Raw genomic sequence first — 22,756 nt, 5'->3', positions numbered from 1 at the left:
ATTGGTGATAAAATTGGGGTTTGAGTCATTGGCTCTATTTCTACCCCTCTTAATCCTAGTGTTGGAGGAAGAATATTGGTTGATGGTAGCTCTATCCATGCTTCAACTACTTTTGAAGATAGCACGGGTGCATATGCTTTGTCTTTCAGCTCAAATCATGGTGCTTGGTAAAAGATGATATTGATGAAATTCGCATTGATGTTATATCTACTCAATAAATAGATTCATGTCAATTCATGTATGCGAACTTTTTCTGAAATAACGTGTTAAAGAGTTCAACAACAACTCATATGGCACTTTCTCAAGAAATTTAGTCTCACTACTAAAGTAAAGATGATGAGATACTGCGTTGTCCTCTTTTTTACAGCATAGTCAATGAGAATTACAATATATTTTGTGTGATTGTGTTGTAAGAGTTATGTTTTAAAAAGCACCTAGATTTATGAAGGTGCGTTTACAGTTAACAGATCTGGCTTGCAGGTGATTAGAATCAGATTATAGGTGACAATCAACTCTTTTGCTCATTGTCTCCAAGAGTTGTACATATTTAACAACTCGATCAGTGGGTTGAAACTGGTGGAAGAAAGGACTCGATTTAATAGGTATCTAAGTTCTTGGTGAAGATCTTTCTCCCTTGTCCAAGTGAGAGGAAAATGAAATTAATGCACTGATAGCGAATATCGATCCACAAAATATTATTCGAGCAGTTCATTATTTTTCTAATGAGGATCAAACTATGTACTTTTCTATTGTGCATGTCAATCCATGAGAAAGATTTTGCTATTGTTAGAAGATTAACAGGTAACAAAGTCTTTTTACATATATGGTCAATAATGATAGAGAGCACATTATGTGTGGCACGTTCAAGATCTGAAAGGACTCCCATTGAAGAGTGCGCTGAATGTGCTCTTTATCATTATTGAGCATATATGTAAAAGGACTTCGTTACCTGTTAATCTGCTAGCAATAGAAAAATCTTTCTCATGGATTGACATGCACAATATTAAAGTACATAGTTCGATCCTCATTATAAAAAGAAAGAACTGCTCAAATACACTTTTGTGGGTCGATATTCGCTATCAGTGCACTAATTTCATTTTCCTCTCACTTGGACTAGGGAGAAAGAGTTTCACCAAGAACTTACCTATTAAATCGGGTCTTTCTTCCTCCAGTTTCAACCCACTGTTTGATTATTTAAATATGTATAGACCTTGGAGACAATGAGCAAAAGAGTTGATTGTCACCTATAATTTGATTCTAATCACCTGCAAGCCACAGCATCAAGGTTGATAATCAGATCTGTTAACTGTAATCACACCGTCATAAATCTAGGTGTTTTTTAAAACAGAGCTCTTACAGTGCAATAACACAAAATATATTATAGTTCTCATTGACTATGCTATAAAAAAAAAAAGAGGACAACGAAGAACCTCATCATCTTCACTTTAGTAGTGAGACTAAATTTCTTGAGAGAGTGCAGAATGAGCTGTTGTAGAAATCTTTAACGAGTTATTTCAGAAAAAGTGCACATACAGGAAATTGACATGGATGTATTTATCGAGTACATGTAACATCAACGTGAATTTCTTCAATATCGTCTTTTACCAACCCCCATGATTTGCGCTGAAAGACAGAGCACATGTACCCATGCTATCTTCAAAAGTAGTTGAAGCATGGATAGAGCTACCATCATTCAATATTATTCCTCCAATACTAGAATTTAGACGGGTAGAAATAGAGCTAGTGACACCAACCCCAATTTTATCACCAATGCTTAAATTTAGATCAATAAAATTCCTCTCCAATTCCCAATTCCCAATTCATTTGTCTAACTCAAACATGAACAATAGTTTTACTCCCAATTTCAATTCACTTCCGAAATTCTAATCCTAACCCTAATTCTGGTTCAATCCCAAAACAATTCCATCATATCTCTATACCCATGAAGAGAAGACAAGGTAGGGCAGATAGTAAACAGTTTTTGGATTAGGTATCCAGTGGTTTTCTCGGTAATATATATGAATAACAGTCTGCATTGGTTTCTTCATCTTCTTCAGGTAAAGTTAGCAAAACCCGAGTGAAAAAATCAGATTTTTCTTTTAGAAATGTTGATTCTAAAGTGGTTAGATGTAAGAATTCGAGAAAGGGGGTTGTTTCGGATGAGATTATTTGTTTAAATAAAGAGCCAACTTATGAGGCTTTAGTCACGTTAATGGATGGGTTTGCGTATGACTCGTTAATAGATGAAGTAAGTGAAGTTGGGGTTGTTAGTATAGTTGGCGGGATAGAACAATGTTACTATATTATAATTAGGAATCACATTATTACAAAATGGCATGAAAATATGTCGATTTGGGTGACGAAGGGTATGTTTGGTGATGTTATACCTAAATGTTGTAGTGGGTTATTGGATTCAGCCTATAACTATTAGTTATCATATAGGTATATTACTTTTGTGGTGGCATTGCCATCAAAATTAGGATTCCAGCTGAGCCAAGTAAAGGCAGACTGATTTTTATCGGGGTACGTCTTTCTGGGTTAGCGGCTGCAAGGCAATTGATGTTATTTGGGTTTGAGGTTATTGTTTTTGCAACACCTCTAATTCGAGAAGATGGAAAAGGCAGCTTTCTAGGATCTGGTGTCAGAACCAACGGAAGCCACCGACGGACCGTGTGTCAGACCACAGACCATAGGTGGGATCCCATTGTTGAGTCCCAAACTTAAAGGGAATTTTAGCATCAAAAGATGAGACCTACAGTCGTGGTCCACGATCCGTTGATGGACCCACAGACCATAGATGGGGTCCCATCATTGGGGTCCAAGACTTAGTGGTCTCTAATCCCACCTACGACCGACCTGTACGGTCTGTGGTTAGACCTACGAACCGTAGGTCTGGCCGTAGGAAAGGGTTAGCAGCTATTTAGAGGAAAATGATTATTGGGTCAACTTCAAACAAGTCATATATTTTAGCACAAAATGAATTAGGTGGCCCATGACCTATCAAATTAAAGATTATTGAATCCTCTTTTCAACGCCAATGAGTTTGCTAAAGTCCAAGTTTGAAGTAAGAAGTTATGCTCGTTTTAGTGAAGCCCTGTCAAGTAGGCCACGAACCATGACCCCGTTGATGGGCAGTGATTCAAATACATCCTGTCAGTCCACTCGTGAGTGGCACTTCAGCAGCTTTAAGTTAGGGTCATTTTTGTCCTTTCCCTATGCATTGGGGCACTTAAACTACGTCGATGATGCCTAAACTATGCCATGTTACTCAGTCTAAGCCTAATAACCTAGTTAGACATACCCAGAACCCTTATTCTCCAAAAATCATCCAAATTATACGAAAAGAAGAGAAAAAGGCACCAGTTTCTTTCAACAACAAGCAGTAGTGTTCTTCAAAGTTCAACGCCGAAATCCAAAGGATTTCTCCGTAGATTTCGTCACCAGGTATGTGGATTTCACTAGTGGGTTCCATTCATCCACTAGGTCCCTAGAATTCAGTCAGTTCATTGATTCCACATAACTTGTTTAGACCTAGGGTTTGTAAGATCTTGGGAATTATGGTGATTACAGCTGCTATAGTATCCATAATCTAAATAACATTTTTTCTTTGAAACATTGCTTAATTCATTGTATAAAACTCAGAACCCTAGTTTATGTAAATTATCTTAGTTCATGAACTATATACACTAGGTTAGTTAAACAGAAAATCATTCTCCAAATTTCAAATGTCACATTCACAGTATATAAATGTTGCATTCTCAGTTAGCATGTCAGTATTTTGAGCTATTCAGTATTTAGTGCATTTTAGCTCTGTATGTATTCAGTTGGGAGTAGAATTAGCACCGAGTTGGACTAGGGTTCAGCGTACCCTCATAGTCCAAGAGCTACGTGCCTGCGTAAGATTATAAGTCCTTTCTGTTGGGCATCAATATTAGTGATCACGCCACAGTCATGCCTTTATACCCCTGCAAGGTATATTGGGTCCTCTCGATGAGGCGTATACATCAGACTCTTCATTTAGGTCACGTGGTTTATGTCGGTTAATAGTAGCTCCCACAGTCAAACTTTTAGTACATTGACCAGGTTTTTCAGCATTTACTTTAGTAATCAGTTCCGCATGTTATCTTCATGATTAGTACTTGGTCATTATATTCAGTTTAGTTTTTCAGTTATATTTCAGTATTTATATATTTGCTCACGTTACATCATTGCTCAGTTATGTATTATTCAGCTTATATATTTTTTATTCATCTTAGTGTCTGTATCCTGCATGCTCAGTACATTCCAAGTACTAACGCATAATTTGCACTACATCGTTTCATTATATAGGTTCAGCCACTCAGCATCTAGATCACGCTTAGATCTAATTCTCGATCCGAATTCAGTAGCTTCAGTGGTGAGTCCTCATACTTCAAGGACAAAGACATGCTTTCCATTTTAGTTTTTATTTCCAGTTTTAAGTTTTGTTAGAGTTAACTGGGGGCATGTCCCAGCAACTCAATTCAGTAGAGGTTTTTCAGATATAGTAATAGATCCATCTTGAGTTTTTAAGTGGTTGTCATTTATCATTAAACTCTTAGTAAGTTTTATATATTCAGACTAGTTGGGTTTTCCCCATTTCAGATATTCACTATTTTAGCTTCCGCATAGTATATGTTTTACTCAGTTATTTTCAGTATGCTTGATATATGTCAGACTTAGAGTTAGCTTGGGGTCACTCGTGATCCTAGGTCCTGTGTTACGTCTAGTGGTAGCCTCGAGACGTGAAAAACTTGGTATCAGAGAATTAGGTTCAAGACTCCCATCCCGAACCATGAGGTTACGAATGCAGAATTTCAAAATGCGATCCAACTCTTGGATCAGAGTGTGGCCAATCAAAACAATCACCAGGCTACAGTTTCTACAAACATTAATGGTGGATCAGCTACATCTAGGGTTTGAGACTTTGCTCCTATGAATTGCTAGAATTTCTAGGGTCAAAGGTTGGTGAGGACCCACAGAACTTCGTTGATGAGGTTAACAAGATTCTTCGAGTAATGCAAGTGACTGGTACTGAGAGTGTTGAGTTAGCATCCTATCAACTCAAGAATGTTGCTCATATTTGGTTCATGCAGTGGAAAGATAAGAGGAGTGCAGATGCAGCTCTTGTAACTTGGGATTGTTTTATAGGAGCTTTCCTAGACAGGTTCTTCCCAAGGGAGTTGAGAGAAGCTAAGGCACAAGAGTTTTTGAACTTGAAGTAGGGTTCAATGTCGGTCCAAGAATATGAGGTGAAGTTCACCCAGATCTCCAGGTATGCTCCCCACATAGTTGCCGATCCAAGGGCACAAATGAGTAAGTTCTTGTTTGGGGTATCTGATCTGGTGAGACCGAGTGCAGGAATGTTATGCTTCTAGGGGATATGGCTATCTCCAGAATAATGACTAATGCTCAGCAGGTTGAGGGAGATAATCTTAGGGAAATGATTAAGGATAACAAAAAGGCCAGAATAGGAAATTATGAATACTCACAACAAAAGTCGGGCGGTGGGAATCACTCATAGTTTCAGCAAAGGACTACAACCCTAGCACCTTCATCAGCTAGTGCTTCATCCCCAGATTTGGACAGGATCTGAAAGGTAGGGCATGAGGCTCTAAGTCAGAGGATAGCACTTCATGTAACAGAACTTTACCAACTTGCCCAAAGTGTGGTCAGAACCATCCGGGCGAGTGTCTGGAAAACATGGAAGGGTGCTTTAGGTGTGTCAAGTCTGGTCATAGGTTAAGGGATTTCCCTTCTGCCAGGCAAGGACAAGGAGGTAACAAGGCTCAGTCTACTACTTCAACAGCGCTAGCAGGTCGCCTCACTCAGCAGGGTGCCTCATCTGGTACAGGTGGCGATCAGCGCCAGAATAGGTTGTATGCTCTCCAAGCTAGCCAGGACCAGGAAGATTCTCCTGATGTGGTCACTGGAACATTACGAGTCTTTCATTCGGATGTTTATGCATTGTTAGATCCAGAGGTTACACTGTCTTTTGTAACTCCCTATATAAAAGTAAACTTCGATGTCAGTCTAGAAACTCTCTCAGAACCCTTCTCAGTCTGTACTCCAGTTGGTGACCTAGTATAGCTAGACAGGTATACAGAAATTTCCCTGTCATAATTTTCCAGAAAGTCACCTCAGCAGATCTTGTAGAGTTAGAAATGGTATATTTCGATTTCATTCTAGGCATGGATTAGTTACATTCCTGTTATGCCTAAGTCGATTGTAGAACTAGGATCGTTCGGTTTCAGTTTCCAAACGATCCGGTCTTAGAGTGGAAGGGTAGTAGCTCACTACCTATAGGTCGATTTATCTCTTACCTTAAGGCAGGAAGATGATCTCCAAAGGGTATATCTATCATCTAGTTCGAGTTAAGGATTTATTCTTTGAAACCCCAACTCTTGAGTCAGTCCCAGTAGTAAATGAGTTTCCAAAAGATCTTCCCAGAGTTCCTCCAGAAAAGGAAATCGACTTCAGAATAGATCTCCTCCCAGATACCCAACCTATTTTGATTCCTCCTTAAAGATTGGCTCCAGCCGAGCTTAAGAAGTTGAAATAGCAGTTGAAAGACCTTCTAGATAAAGGCTTCATCAGACCCAGTATCTCTCCATTGGGTGCTCCAGTGTTGTTTGTGCGCAAGAAATATGGTTCTCTACGAATGTGCATTGACTATCAGTAGTTGAAAAAAGTCACGATCAAGAATAAATATCATATCCCTAGGATTGATGACTTGTTTGACCAACTTCAGGGTGCTAGTTACTTTTCTAAGACATACCTCATATCCATCTATCATCAGCTCAGAGTCAGAGATAGTGACATTCCAAAGACAGTCTTTAGAACTCGGTATGGTCATTATGAATTTGTAGTTATGTCTTTTGGACTAACAAATTCCCGTGCAGCTTTCATGGACTTAATGAACAGGGTGTTCAAACAATATTTGGACTTGTTCGTTATCATCTTTATTGATGGATCCTTATTTATTCTCAGAGTGATGAGGAGCATGCGACTCATCTGAGAGTTGTTCTACAAACTCTCAAAGATCGCCAGCTATTTGCTAAGTTCACCAAATGTGAATTGTGGTTACAATCTATCACTTTCCTTGGTCATGTGGTATCCAGCGAAGGGATCTGAATGGATTCTCCAAAAATTGAGGCACTACAGCACTGGCCTAGACCCATCTCTCCAACAGATATCAAAAGTTTCGTGGGTTTGGCCGGTTATTACAGGAGGTTTGTTGAAGGATTTTCATCCATAGCTTCCCCATTGACCAAGTTGACTCAGAAGAAGTTCAAATTTCAATTGTTAGATGAGTGTGAGAAAAGCTTCTCAAAACTGAAAGACTAGGTTGACTACAGCTCCCGTCTTGACTCTACCAAATGGTTCAGATGGTTATGTGATTTATTGTGATGCCTCTAAGGTCGACCTAGGTTGTGTGTTGATGCAGCGAGGTAAGGTCATAGCTTATGCTTCTAGACAAGTTAAGGTCCACGAGAAGAATTACCTGAATCATGGCCTTAAACTTACAGCCATAGTATTTGCCCTAAAGATTTGGAGACATTACTTGTATGGTGTTCATGTTGATGTGTTCACAGATCATAAGAGCCTCCAGTATGTGTTCACCTTAAAAGAGTTAAATCTTCGTCATAGGAGATGGCTTGAATTCCTCAAAGACTATGACATGAATGTGTTTTACCATCCGGGTAAGGCCAATGTAGTGGTTGATACTCTCAGCAGACTGTCTATGGGTAGTGTAGAACATGTTGAGGAAGAAAAGAAAGAGTTAGCCAAAGATGTTCACCGGCTTGCTCACTTAGGAGTTTGCCTTACGAACACATCAGATGGTGGTGTGATAGTTCAGAATGGATCAGAATCTTCATTGATAGCGAAGGTTAAGGAAAAGCACGACAGTGATCCTATATTACTTCAGTTGAAAGGTACAGTTCATCAGCAGAATGTTGAGGTTTTCTCCCAAGGGGGAGATGGTGTGCTTCGTACCAGAATCGGTTATGTGTTCCTAATATGGGTGAGTTGAGGCGGCAGATCCTTACAGAAGTTCATAACTCCAGGTATTCCATTCATCCAGATGCCACTAAGATGTACCGTGATCTACAGGAAATTCTTTTGCTGGAACGACATGAAGAATGACATAGTAGACTTTGTGGCTAAGTGTCCTAACTATCAACAGGTTAAGGTAGAACATCAAAAACCAGGAGGTATGACTCAAGAGATTAACATTCCTACATGGAAGTAGGAAATGATAAACATGGACTTCATTACGAGTTTACCTCGTACTCGCAGATAGCATGACTCCATTTGGGTGATAGTGGATAGAGACACTAAGTCCACTCACTTCTTGGCTGTCAAGACTACAGATTCAACGGAGGACTATGCCAAACTCTACATCAATGAGATAGTTAGGTTGCATGGGGTTCCCTTGTCTATCATCTCAGATAGAGGTCCTTAGTTTACCTCTCATTCTAGAAATCCTTTTAGAAAGGTCTTGATACTCAGGTAAATCTCAGTACAACATTTCATCCACAAACAGATGGTCAGGCAGAGCGTACCATTTAGACCTTAGAGGACCTGTTGAAAGCTTATGTGATCGATTTCAAGGGTAGTTGGGATGATCACCTACCTCTCATAGAGTTCACATATAATAATAGCTTTCATTCTAGTATTCAGATGGGCCCGTATGAGGCACTATATGGGTGTAGATGCAGGTCTCCAATTGGTTGGTTTGAAGTAGGTGAATCAGTCTTGATTGGGCCAGCTTCCGTTCGTAAGGCTATGGAGAAATTTCAACTCATCAGAGATAGCCTCAAGACAGCTCAAAGTCGTCAGAAGTCCTATGCAGATGTGAGGAGAAGGGACTTAGAGTTTGAAATTGATGATTGGGTTTTCCTGACGGTGTCACCTATGAAGGGGGTGATGAGATTTGGCAAGAAAGGAAAGCTCAGTCCCAGATATGTAGGTCCATACTAAATCCAAAAAAAGGTTGGTAATGTGGCTTATGAGTTAGAGTTGCAAACAAAACTAGCAGCGGTTCATCTATTCTTTCACATTTCCCTGTTGAAAAAGTGTGTGGGTGATCTAGCATCGATAGTACCATTAGAGAGTGTGGTTGTGAAGGATAGTCTCACTTATGAAGAGGTGCCAGTTGAAATTCTTGATTGTCAAGTTCGTAGGTTGAGAAATAAGGAAGTGGCTTCGATAAAGGTTTTGTGGAGGAGTCAATCCGTAGAAGGACCTACTTGGAAAGAAGAAGCATCCATGATAGCCAAGTATCCACACCTCTTTTATTCCTATTCTGTTTCAGCTTGAAGTAATAGTTCCTCTCTAGTCTCTCAGTTTACTTTTGTGTATTTCAGTCTCAGTCTCTTATTCCCTCAGTTATTCTTGCATATCAGCATATTTGCATGTTCATGGAACTCAGTTCAGTTAGATATCAGTTTCTAGTACTTAGTGGTAGGGATTGCAGCTCCTTCCCTCCATACTCAACTTGTTTAGACTTCATTCGAGGATGAATGTTCCCAAGGGGGAGATATTGTAACACCTCTGATTCGAGAAGATAGAAAAATCAAGCTTTCCAGGGACTGGTGTCAGAACCAATGGAATCCATCGACAGACTATGTGTCAGACCACATACCGTAGGTAAAGTCCCAACGTTGAGTCCTAGACTTAGGGGAATTTCAGGATCAAAAGATGAGACATACGGTCGTGGTCCACGGTCTGTTGATGGACCCACGGACCATAGGTGGGGTCTCGTCATTGGGGTCCAAGACTCTGTGGTCTCAAATCACACCCGTGGCCGGCATGTACGATTCGTGGTTAGACCTATGGACTGTACGGCTGGCCGTAGGTGAGGGTCAGCAGCTATTTAGAGGAAAATGGTTGTTGGGTCAACTTCAGATAGTCATATATTTTAGCACAAAATAAATTAAGTGGCTCATTACCTATCAAATTAAAGATAATTGAATCATCTTTCCAACGCCACCAAGTTTGCTAAATTCAAAGATTGGAGTAAAAGGTTATGCTAATTTTAGTGAAGCCCTGTCAGGCAGGCCATGAACCATGACCTAGTTGACGGGCAGTGGTTCAAACGACGAAGCATCAGTCCACTCTTGAGTGGCACATTGTCAGCTTTAAAGTAGGGACGTGTTTGTCCTTTCCTTATAGATTGGGGCACTTAAACTATGTCGTTTTACTCAATCGGGGCCTAATAACCTATTCAGACATACCCAGAACCCTCATTCTCCAAAAATCATCCAAATTAGAATGAAAATAAAAGACAGAGGCGCCAGTTTCTTTGAAGATTAAGCAGCAGTGTTCTTCAAAGTTCAGCCCTGAAATCCAAAGGATTTATTCGTATATTTGGTCACCAGCATGTGGGATTCACTACTGGATTCCTTTCATCCACTAGATCCCTAGAAATCAGTCAGTTCCTTGTTCCATAAAACTTGTTTGGACCAAGGGTTTGTAAAATCTTGGGAATTATGGTGATTTCAGCTGCTATAGTATCCATAATCTAAAAAAGATATTTTCTTGGAAATGTTGCTTAATTCCTTGTATAAAACTCAGAACCCTAGTTTGTGTAAATTCTCTTAGTTCATGAATTATACTTACTAGGTCTGTTAAACAGAAAATCAGACTCCAGACTTCGAATGTCACATTCTTAGTATATAAATGTTTCATTATCAGTTAGCATGTCAGTATTTTGAGCTATTCAGTATTTAGTGCATTTTAGCTTTGTATGTATTTAGTTGGGAGTAGACTTAGCACCGAGTTGGACTAGGGTTCAGCGTACCCTCATTGTCCCAGAACTACATGCTTGTGTAGGATTATAAGTCCCCTCTGTTGGGCATGAATATTAGTGATCACACCACAGTCATGCCTTTATACCCCTGGCAAGGTATATTGAGTCCTCTCGATGGGGAGTATACATCAGACTCCACGTTTAGCTCACGTGCTTTATGTCGGTTAATAGTAGCTCCCACAGTCAGAGTCTTGGTGCATTGACTAAGTTTTTCGTCATTTACTTCAGTAATCAATTCAACATGTTATCTTCATGATTAGTACTTAGTCATTGCATTCACTTTAGTTTTTCAGTTATATTTCAGTAAATATATCTTTTCTTAGATTACATCATTGCTCAGTTATGTATTGTTCAGCTTATATATCTTTTATTCAGATTAGTAACTATATCTTGCATGCTCAGTACATTCCAAGTACTGACGCATACTTTGCGCTACATCATTTCATGATATAAGTTAGGGCACTCAGCATCCAGATCACGCTTAGACCGATTCTCGATCCGACTTCAGCAGCTTCAGTGGTGAGTCCTCATACTTCGAGGACTATAGACATGCTTTCCATTTTAGTTTTTATTTCCAGTTTTCAGTTTAGTTAGAGTTAACTGAAGGCATGTCCTAGCAACTCAATTTAGTAGAGGCTTTTTTCAGACATAGTAATAGATTCATCTTGAGTAGTTAAGTGGTTTTTAGTTATCACTAAACTCTTAGTATGCTTTATATGTTCAGACTAGTTGGGTTTTTCCCCAATTTTAGATATCCACTCTTTTAACTTCCGCATAGTATATTTTTTACTCAGTTATTTTCAGTATGCTTCATATATGCCAGACTCAGGGTTACCTTGGGGTCACTCGTGATCCTATGTCTTGTGTTATGTCTAGGGGTATTCTCGGGGTGTGATAATTTTGGAGGGACAAAATCGTAGAGGTAAAAGGGTGTATACAAAAAAGATGGAAGGAGGGAATAGTGTGGCAGTTGTTAATGTAGGAGGGAGTGTTTTGAAAGGTACACTGGGGAATCCACTTGATTTTTTGGTGCAACATATTTCGTATACACTTCATAAGGTGAAACACCAATGTCCACTCTATCATGCTGATGGAAAGTCCGTAGACGAGTATTTGGATAAAAAGTAGAGGCTTCTTACAACGAACTTTTGGAAAAGGCAAGAAAGGCTAGGCAAGAGTTATCTCAGGTTGTTCTCTGGTAGAGACATTGGAGACTTTGCGAAAGGATTTTGGTGTTGCAATGAATGTTGAGGAGATTGGCTTGTTTAACTAGTAGCTGGAAAATTTGGAATATGCAAATGCAGGTTTGCTTTCACAGCTTTCCTTAATAGTTTGGGACCAAGATGACCCCTATGATATGGGAGGGGATCACTGCTTCTTGCCAGGTGGTAACGGAATATTAGTTGATGCCCTGACTCAAAATGTGGCTACTATTTTTGAAAAAAGTGTGCATGCCATTCGTTATGGTAGAGACAGTGTGAAGGTAAATTATTGGGGCCAATTATTTGAGCGAGATATGGCATTTTTCACCGTTCCTCTCAGAGTTTTTAAGAGTGGTTCTATTAGATTCATTCTAGAGTTCCCTCAACAAAAGTTGGACACAGTAAAACGATTGAGTTTTGGAATGTTAAATAAGGAGTCATGTTATTCTTGTATGTGTTTTGGACCTCCAATGTTGATATATTTGGTCATGTTGTTGATGATTCTAGCTTTCGGGATGATGGAAAGCCTGTAGACGAGAATTTGGATAAAAAAAAGTGGAGGCTGCTTATAATGTACTTTTGGATTAGGCAAGCAAGCTCCGACAAGAAGTTGTCTCATGGAAGCACAGATCCATATTGTCATTACAAGAATATTCAAACTAGGAGGAAGCCAGTTCCCTTACCACAAACCAGCCAAAGGGTCAATTTCTTACTTTCCAGAGTCAAGAGGCGTAGAGCTAAAGCACCTCACAATTACATTAGTTCTGATATCCCCAACAGATAAAGTGGTTCCATTGCCTCTACCAAAATTTTTAGCCTTCATGAGAAACAACTTAAAATGGGGATCTATGAAGAAGCTGAAACTTTGAACAAAAAAAAGAAAGGGCATACTAAAGGAAAGAAATATGAAAGAGGAAGCTTAAGGGAAGGACTCATACCTGACTATTTTTTACTTGACAGTGGTTGCTCTTCACTTTATAACACCTGCAAACGACATAAATATGAAATGTTACCCTCAAGTATAATATACGCTACAGCTGTAAATGACATAAATATCAAGAACGATAAAATCAGCATGTAGTTGAATTGACCAACAGAAACAAATGACAAAGACAACTAAAATATTTAAAAGTAAACAATGAAACAAAACAAAAACCAAAAACAAAAGAAAATGCAGAAACTAATTTGAATTGACAAATAAAGGATAATTATTTGTCCTTTAATGAATATCTACAAAATCTAGTAATACGTATCATGGACAATTATTGTATTCATATTTTTAGTTTTTAGTGATAGTAGATTTACGGTAAAGTTAAACTATGTAAGTAGCTAAAAGCAGTATCAAGGAGTACAAAAGAGTCTATGAACCTGCATTACAAGATTAGCTCTCCTAGGTAATTATTTAAAGGTATGATCATGCACAGTAGTGCGGTTATTCTTCATCTACATATAATCCTTATAGAGCTTTAAACAAGGAAATAAAGTCCGACTAGACGTTAGATATCAACTTTCTTTTAGCGCTAAACAAAAAGATGGTGTTAAAACAACTATATTTAGTAATATATTTTCTAACTCTAATAGGTAAATATAGCCTTAGGAAATGACTATTAAAATGACCTTTTATTGTTGCATATGAATGTGGTATGTATTAGTAAACATTTCATACTTTTAAATTTCTCAACTCTTTTGCACATGAATGTGGTCTATATTAGTGTATCAATAAATATAACATTTCAATTTCTTTATCTCTAAAGAGTAACTACGAAAATTAATGCATTGGTTTTGTAAGGATAAATTATACTTTAAGGGTAAAATGGTTAGTCAACTTTTGGAGTACTTTTTGGACTTTCAATATTTTACTTTAAATATTCCCATTTTAGTCTTGGGGCATGCATGTAGCACATCTACCGTGTTGCCAATAAGTAAATATTATTTTACAAAATCACGTGAATAATATTTAAAAATATCGACTAAGTATAAAAATTAAGAATGATTAATGGTTATCCTATTTAGCTAGCTCGATGAAGGAAACAACACACCATCTCATAGAAATCCACAAATGCTTGATAGTAATTTTTATGTTTTGGTTTTGTATTTACACGATTCATGTGCCAAGGGTCTATTGGAAATAACCTCTCTACCTCCCAAGTAGGGGTAAGGTCCTCGTACACACTACTGTCCACAGACCCAACTTGTGGGACTACACGAGGTATGTTGTTATTGTAGTAGTAGTAACTATTACACCTTTTTTAGAAAACAAATTTAAATGGAAAGATTGATTTTTAGAGACCGAACAAATTAAAAGATTGAAAAATATTGTCACTTTTTCAAGATGAATTGTGTGAATTACTTTTCATAAGTTTTATAGCAACAAATTGTGTTACAATATCTCCTCTCTAATTCATCGTTGTCCGTTTAAACCCTAGCTATTTGAGAAAACTCTACTTATATTTAAAATCATATGCCCTTGAATATATTAATCTTGAAATACGACACAGTTTCAAAATTAAGAATGTGAATTTTTTTAAAAGATTGAGTTCAACACACTTGTTCATTATATAAAGCTTTACTGATTTTGAAACTTAAAATCACTTAATGATGTTAGTTATTCTTTAATCTTTTTGAATATCTTTTAGGTCCTAGAAAAATATCCTTTATTATGTTCTTTTACTTCTAAGTATGTGCTTGTAATAGACACAAGTACTTGCACATAACATCAAAAACTAAATTTACACTTGCTCATTAATTTTACATTGTTGTCTATTACAATGTTTCCTTAACTTTTTCTACAGCCTATGTGTGGGCATATCATGAGAGGTAAGATTAGAAATGAAGTTATTCAGAAAGAGGCGGGAGTAGCCCTCATGGAGGACAAGATGCGGAAGTGAAGATGAGATGGATCAGTCATGTAAAGAGAAGATGTGTAGATGCCCCGGTTATGAGGTGTGAAAGGCTGGCCGTTGTAGAATTGAGGATGGGTAGAGGTAGGCCAAAGAATTATTGGGGGTGATGTGACTATGCATGATATTGCATAACCTCAGCTCACCGAGGACATGGTTCTTGATAGGAGGGTGTGGGGGTCGAAAATTAGGACACAAGGCAGGTAGGCGAGCATATTTCTTCCCCATTCTCATTGAAAAAGTCAAGGGACACACCTATAGAGGAAGTGAGGGTGTTTTTATAACCATAGAACCACTAAGGTGTAACCTGCTATGTATATTGAAAATGTTATTGATGATCCAGACTTGCCATCTATACAAGGTAGAACTTCAAATCACCAATTTACTTTGTTCAAATAATTGACTATAGAGTTGTGGTCTTTTGATGTACTTGTGATGAAAGACTGATATTAATAAAGTCTAGGTCTTATTATTCATTTAAGTTGTTGATTATTAATATTCTCCTGATGCATTTGCAATGAAAGAATGATATTAATTATTCCCAATTTTAGTGTTAATGTATTAGAGTTGTGTATTGCAGTCCTTTATCATGTCAGGATCTTGTTTCAATCTTGTTTATTACACATGAATATGATTGAGTTTAAGGTTTCTTTTTAGTTCTGAAACAATGTTTGAATATTTTTAACTCTGACTGAGGTTAGTTTAGTTGTGTTCTATTTCATCCTTGTAACTATGTGTTGTTTGATGAAGTACGCAATTGAAACTCTCTCTGGTTATACTATTAAACAGAAACTAGCATCGTTAATTATACAACATAAGCTTGATATCAGTTAATGTCTTTTCTGATGAACACAAATAGGGTACCAAAATGAGCCCAAATATAGGTAATCCATCCAACCCGTCCAAAATTTCATGGGTTGGGTTCAACATAATTTTAATTGAGTTCAATCTCAACCTATTCAAGTTTTAATCCATTTTAAAAGTATCTTCAACTGAGCCCAATTTAATCTACAATTTCAACATGTTTGAAGACTCCTATATTTGTATTGATGTAATGTATGTTCTTATATTGAAGGTATTAATTACTATCTATATTATATCTTCTGAGATTTATGTATCCATTAGTAACTTCATTTTTAACCCATTTGAGCCCAAATTAAACTTGGGTTGGGGGGAGGGTGGAGGGGGGGTGGTTCAAGACCCAATCAAATTTTGTATTTCAACACATTTTAATATCTTCAATGTCAACCAAACCTGCTCATTTGACTCCCCTAAACACAACACAAATTTTTTACAAAGAAAAAATGGCTTAAAACTCATCGCTCCTCATTCTAATATGTTGATCCGCTCTCATGCATTAGCACTAGAGTTCACCTGAGGACAGAAGAAAATATAATTATAACGTCCAAGAAAAAAGTATTCTTGTAATTATTTTTGTGACATCATTTGATATTCAGAATGCACTAGCCTGATTAATTTAGATTCTATAGCACTTGAATTGTATTATTCAAGTGTTTTTTGCTTGTCAAAAATCCGACTTCTACAATTGGTAGGTTTCTTCTTCTTTATTCAGGATTGGTAGGTTTCTAAATTATTAAAACGCAAAAGGGTCGAAATTGCTCCAGAACTATGCGAAATAGATCATTTATACCCTCGTTACATTTTGGGATCAAAAATACCCCCCGCTGTTATTCCAAGAGACCGCAAATACCCTTAAGAGCTAACAACCCAAATTTTTAATGACGTGGTAAGCCATGTGGGATTGATCCCTTCACCTAAGCTGCCAACTAGGATTCCCACTAATTCATTCTTGCTAACCCATCAATTCATCCTCCTAAATCAAATCCTAGTTTTCAGAGAAAAAATAAATCTTTTCCATTAAAGTTTCAAGTAATGGGTTTTTTAGTTTAGTTTTCAAGAAGTTTCCACTAAATTTTATTTGTTCATCAGGTTTTTAATTTTGAAGTTAGTTTCCAAGAAATGGGTTTTTTAGTTTGGTTTTCAAGCAATGGATTATTTGGTTTAGTTTTCAAGCAATGGGTAAGATGAATAAGGTTCTACCCGGTCGGAATTTATATGGCTGAGAGACCAAAAAGGTAGAATTTTAGTGGTCCAAAAGCCAGTGACAGTCGTCGGAGATGGCGGAGATGGCGGTGAGGCGATGGCGGCGGAGGCGTATTTCGCACATAGGAGGTTTGGGCAAGGGATGTGGAAGAGGTGAGGAGAAGTAGGGATTGAGGAGTTTAGTGTGGAATTAGGGAAGAAATATGAGAGGAAAGAAGAGAGGCTTTCCAATCATGATTTTGTTTAAGATATCAGAAATTTTATCTCCAATGGTGATTGAGATTGGGATTTTTTTTAATTTTCCTTATTCTTTTATTATTCGATTTTACTATTATCTGATAGTTTCAAGCAATTAGTATGGTCATGTTTATGCATCAAATCTGGAGAAGGAGCCTTATTCTAAAACCAAGTTGGCTAAAACCAGACGGGAACAAAATTACATTGATTCTTGTTACAAGTTACAACAAACAAAATCTTTATTTTAAGACGGGAGATTATACAATTTACCTAACTTGTTTTGGTTTTAGAGGTGTAATGTTTAGACTTTTTTTATGCAATTAAATTATCACTTACTAAATTCATGAAGAAAAAAAAGGCTCACTGATGGTAAGGGTACAATGAATAATGAAGGGGAATTTAATTTAATTTGGATAGATGAATTGATGGGTTAGTAAGCATAGGTTAGAGGAAACCCCAGTTGGCAACTTAGGTGGAGGGAGTAGTCCCAGGTGACTTGCCACATCATTAAAAATTTGGGTTGTTAACTTTGGAGGGTATTTGTGGTCTCTTGGGATAACAGCGGGGGTATTTTTTATCCAAAAATGTAACGAAGGGTATAAGTGATCTATTTCACAAAGTTCAGGGGTAATTTTGACCCTTTTCTGTTATTAAAAGTCATTTTTCATGGTTTTCCCATGTTACAACTTTCATATTAATGTGTTCGATATAGATTAATTGTTCGGTTAAAGTAGTGTGGCATGTAATACAAAAACCAAGGAACTCACGGGACGAGAAGCTCTTAAACAAAGTTGTGTATTTGTAAGGAAAATAACGAGAGCGAGTTCGGAAAGGAAATTGCATTTCTTTTGTTATTTTATTTGAAGTCATCACTAGGGTTGTGAGGGGTTAGGTTTCACCCCTACAATGTTTATCTATTCAAAAAGGTTCAAAATTTAGATGGGGAAATAGACCAAACCTCTAACAAGAAATCGACTGCAAAAAAAATTTCCAATGAAAGAGGAAAAGCCCATCAGCCTATAAAATATCCTTTTCCTATATGCAAGAATCTCCTTCACTAATAATAAAATTCATATCTTATTCTCATGTAAAGACACGACCTTTTATTTAGTTATTTTAAACCTTTAAACTCTTATAATGACCCTTGGGGTCATTTGTGTTTTATGCATGCTTTTCATATTTCCCTCCTTCTCATGGCTTCCTTAAATCATTTGTGTGGTGATGGGTTGGGTGGCACTCTTTCCGAGGTGTTTGGTTGAGTTTGGTGTGAGTGTTGGAAGCTTAAAGCTAGAAAGGGATAACTTTAGTCAACATTCAAATATTCTGGCATCGAATCAGAATTCCATTAGTTCCATCAGCTTTGGAAGGGCCACTTTGGTCTAGTGTGATGATCGGTTTAGGTTTTGAGGCTTCCATTTGGAGTTAGTGCAATTAGGCATTTTAGCTTTTCAGTTTAGCCAAATGATTGACTCACGTCACCTTTCTTGGTAGACGTGTATGAAATCAAACTCTGGCAATGCGGTTAGCTCTGTAATGCCAAGTTTGGTCTAGAACAACCTTTGATTTGTATCCCAAGGGTGTAGGGGTGAGAATTTCAAAAAGTGTTTCTAGAAGATCTTCCTAGAGTCCCTCTGAAAGGGAAACTAATTTCTCACTAGACCCTCTTCAAAATACCCAACCAATCTCTATTCCTCCTTAAATAATGGCTACATTTGAGCTTAAATAGTTATAATGTCAGTTAAAGGACCTTGTAGATAAAGGTTTCATCACACTCAACATCTCTATGGGGTGCTCCAATTCTCTTCATTGTCCCCTCAGAATGGGCATCGATTATCGTTAGATGAACAAGGTCACAATCAAGAATAAGTATCCCATCCCTAGGATTGATGAAATGATCAACCAACTTTTAAGGTGCAAGTTTCTTTTTTAAGATCGACCTCTAATTAGGCTATCACCAGCTCAAAGTCATTGAATGTGACATTCCAAAGATAGCCTTCAGAACTTGGTATAGTCACTATGAATTTGTTGTTATGTCGTTTGGACTAAAGAATGCTCCTACAACTTTCATGGACGTGATGAACAGGGTGTTCAAATACTATTTGGATATGTTCAACATTGTCTTCATAGATGACATTCTTCTTTATTCATAACAAGGAAGAGCATACAAGTCATTTGAGGATTATCTTGCAGATTCTTAAGAACCGCCAATTGTTTTGTAAGTTTATCAACTATGAATTTTGGTTGAGATCAATAGAATTCTTTGGTCATATAGTCTTTGTAGAGGGCATTCAAGTTGATACTCAAAACACTGAAGCATTTAAGAAATGGCCTAGACCACTTTCTCCTTTAGATATTAGGAATTTATTGGGTTTAGCTTGTTATTTCAGATAGTTTGTTGAAGTGTTTTCATCTATAGATTCTCCTTTGTCTATATTTACTAAAAAGAAGGTATAATTTCAATGCTCCAAATTTTTTTAGAAGAGTTTTTAGGAGTTGAATACTCAACTTACTTCAGTTTTGACTCCACTAGAGGGTTCAAATGTATTTGTGGTATATTATGATGCTTCGAGAATTTACGATGGTTGTGTGTTGATAAAACATTGTAAGGTCATAGATTAGGCTTCCAGGCAACTCATGGTTCATGAGAATAATTACCTAACTCATGATCTACTGTTAGTAGTAGTAGTGTTCGTCTTGATGATCTAGAGGCACTATCTTTATGGTGTTCACGTGGATATGCTTACAGGCCATAGAAGTCTTCAATATTTGTTCAAACAAAATAACATAAATCTTTGCCAGAGGAGATGGCTTGTGATGGATGTTAAGGCAAAACATGATGAGGATCTAACATTGGTTAAGCTGAAGAAGCAATCCTTAAGAATACTATATAGGTTTTCTTCCTGGGGAAGATGGCGTTCTTCGTTATTTGAATCAGTCATGTATTCTAGATGTTGATGGTTTAAGGTAGTAGATACCATCAGAAGATCATTATTCTTGATATTCTATAATCCCAAGAGCAACTCAGATGTATTGTGATCTACGGGAAGTTTATTCGTGGAATGGTATATAAAATGATATGGCGGAGTTAGGGGCCAAGTCTCCAAATTGCTAATAGGTTAAGGTTGAACATAAAAAAACTAGGGGATATAAATCACGATATCGGTATTCTTATTTGTAAGTAGAGGATTTGAATATGGACTTCATCACAGATTTAGCCCGCACGGGTTGACAACATGATTTGATATGGCTGGTTCTAGGCCCAATGACAAAGTCAACACATTTCCTATCATTAATACTTCTTATTCAGCCGATAATTATGCTAAATTTTAAATTTGGGAGTTCGTAAAGTTTTATGGAGTTCCTTTATCCAACACATCAAATAGGGGTACTCAGTTTGCCTCACAGTTTTGGAAGTCATTTTAGAAAGGCCTTGGTAATCAAGTTAATCTTAGCATAGATTTTTTCCCGAAGACAAATGGTCAAGCTGAACGAACTATTCCGAACTTGAAGGACATGTTAAGAGCTTGTTTGATCGACTTTAAAGGTAATTGGGATGATCACTTACCTCTAATTGAGTTTTCTTATAATAAGATTTACCATTCTAGTATCCATTAGAAGTGTTTTATGGTAGAATGTGAAGATCTCCTATAGGGTTTTTGAGATTGGTGAAGGGACTTGATAGAGCCTGGATCAATTCATAAGGCTATAAGGAAAGTTCAACTTATTAGAGAACGGTTGAGAACAACTCAGAGTACATAGAAATTATATGTAAATGTGAGGAGAAGAGAACTTGAGTTTGCTATTGATGAATGGGTATATCTGACGCCCATGAAAGGGGTGATAAGATTTGGCAAGAAAGGAAAATTCAGTCCCCGCTATGTAAGTCCTTAGTAGATTGTGAGGCACTTTGATAATATGGCCTATGATCTAGATTTACTTGCGGAGTTGGTTTTAGCGCATCCGATGTTTATTGTGTTCTTGTTGAAGAAGTGCATTGGTGATCCAACTACAGTTGTGCTTTTAGAGAGTGTTGGTGTGAAAGATAATCTCTCTTACAAAGAGGTTCGAGTTGTGATTCTTGACTGTCAGGTTTGTAAGTTGAGGAATATGAAAGTCTCTTCAGTATAAGTCCCTTGGATAAATAAGTTTGTTGATGGACCTTCTTTGAAAGGAGAAACACACATGACAACCAAGTACCCCCACCTTCTTTCCTTCCAATTCAGTTCCACTGTGAGGTAATAATTCCTCCCGATTATTCCTTTCTGATTCATGTATTTTAGTTGTTCTCGTATCTTAGTAGTATAGATATATGCTTTTTAAATTAGATCACTCTTTATGTTACAGATCGTAGTCAGACACTCCACAAGTTTTTAGTATTTACTTGTCAATCGTTAGTTTTCAGTCTTAGGATTGTAGATATTTCCCTACTTTTTTCAGCTTATTTAAACTCCATTCAAGGACAAATATTCCCAAAGTAAAGATATTGTAACACCCCGGATGCTTCAAGTTCAGATCAACTCATGAAAAATTCAGAAATCAATGTTTGCAAATAAAGTTGGGGTTTTATAGACACCATCTTAAGGGCGTAGAACGAACCACAGACCGTAGATGGGATCCATAGATCAACTTCAGAAACCAATGATTTCATCCTGAGTTTTATGAACCTATTATATGGGTTGTAAATACTTTTACCAACCGTAGATTGAGCTCGTGAACCAAGCCCTAAAACTTAGAATTTTCTTGAGCATTACGGATTGAGTTTATGGCCCATAGTTAGAACTATGGACTGTAAATTTTGATGATAAATGAAGGTTCAGAAACTCTAAACTTAGGCCTACTTTACATGAGAGGTATCTACGGCCCGTAGAACAATCTGTGGTACATAGATGGTCTCGTAGAAGCTGCCGATGTTAGATTTCTTTATGGATTTTTTTAGTCTGTTTCACTTTTCTAATCCCTATACTATGTCATTTTAGCATATACTCAGTGGGATTATGGAAATTTAGTCGACTTAAATCTCCTCATTCACGCTTAACACTCAAAAGTCAAAATCATTACGCTAAAGCTTCCTCTCAAGCAAGATTTAGGGTTTTTCACCTTCAAGCTCTAGTTCAAGATTCAAGCTAGTGTTTTATTTCTAGGTATGTGGGATTCCATTAATGTGGATTCTTTCACCAACTGAGTCCCAAAAAAAAGCTAGCTTTACGATCCATGATTTCTATAGCAGTTAGGATTTTATGAAAAGCATGATTCTTCATTGTTCCCTCAGTGTTTCTCACAAATGGTTTAAACTATGTGTTTTTATCTATTAAATCAGTATTGTATATAGTAATTTCAGGAACCCTCGGTGTACAAATAATGTATGTCTCAGACTATCAGTTTTAAAATTTTAAGATTCTTTCGTATAAAGTCTCTCAAGTATAGTATGTTTTTATCGGAATTCATGAGCTACTTAGTTGTTATTAGTTTATCATTATAATTCAGTATATTTTCATCAAATTGCTTCATCAGTTAATCAA

The 22,756-nt window shown here is 37.2% G+C and overlaps 1 pseudogene; it reads left to right on the top strand.

Annotated features, from left to right (window-relative positions):
• The first annotated feature begins 1,942 nt into the window (after positions 1-1,942).
• On the top strand, positions 1,943-12,820 carry LOC102582246 (protein FLOWERING LOCUS D-like; annotated as a pseudogene).
• Positions 12,821-22,756: the final 9,936 nt, after the last annotated feature.

Source organism: Solanum tuberosum, unplaced genomic scaffold, assembly GCF_000226075.1.
Source record: "Solanum tuberosum cultivar DM 1-3 516 R44 unplaced genomic scaffold, SolTub_3.0 scf00022, whole genome shotgun sequence".
In the NCBI taxonomy this organism is placed as follows: Eukaryota; Viridiplantae; Streptophyta; class Magnoliopsida; order Solanales; family Solanaceae; genus Solanum; species Solanum tuberosum.
The sequence above is the reverse complement of the archived record's forward strand: the minus strand, read 5'-3'. Positions and strand labels throughout refer to the sequence as shown.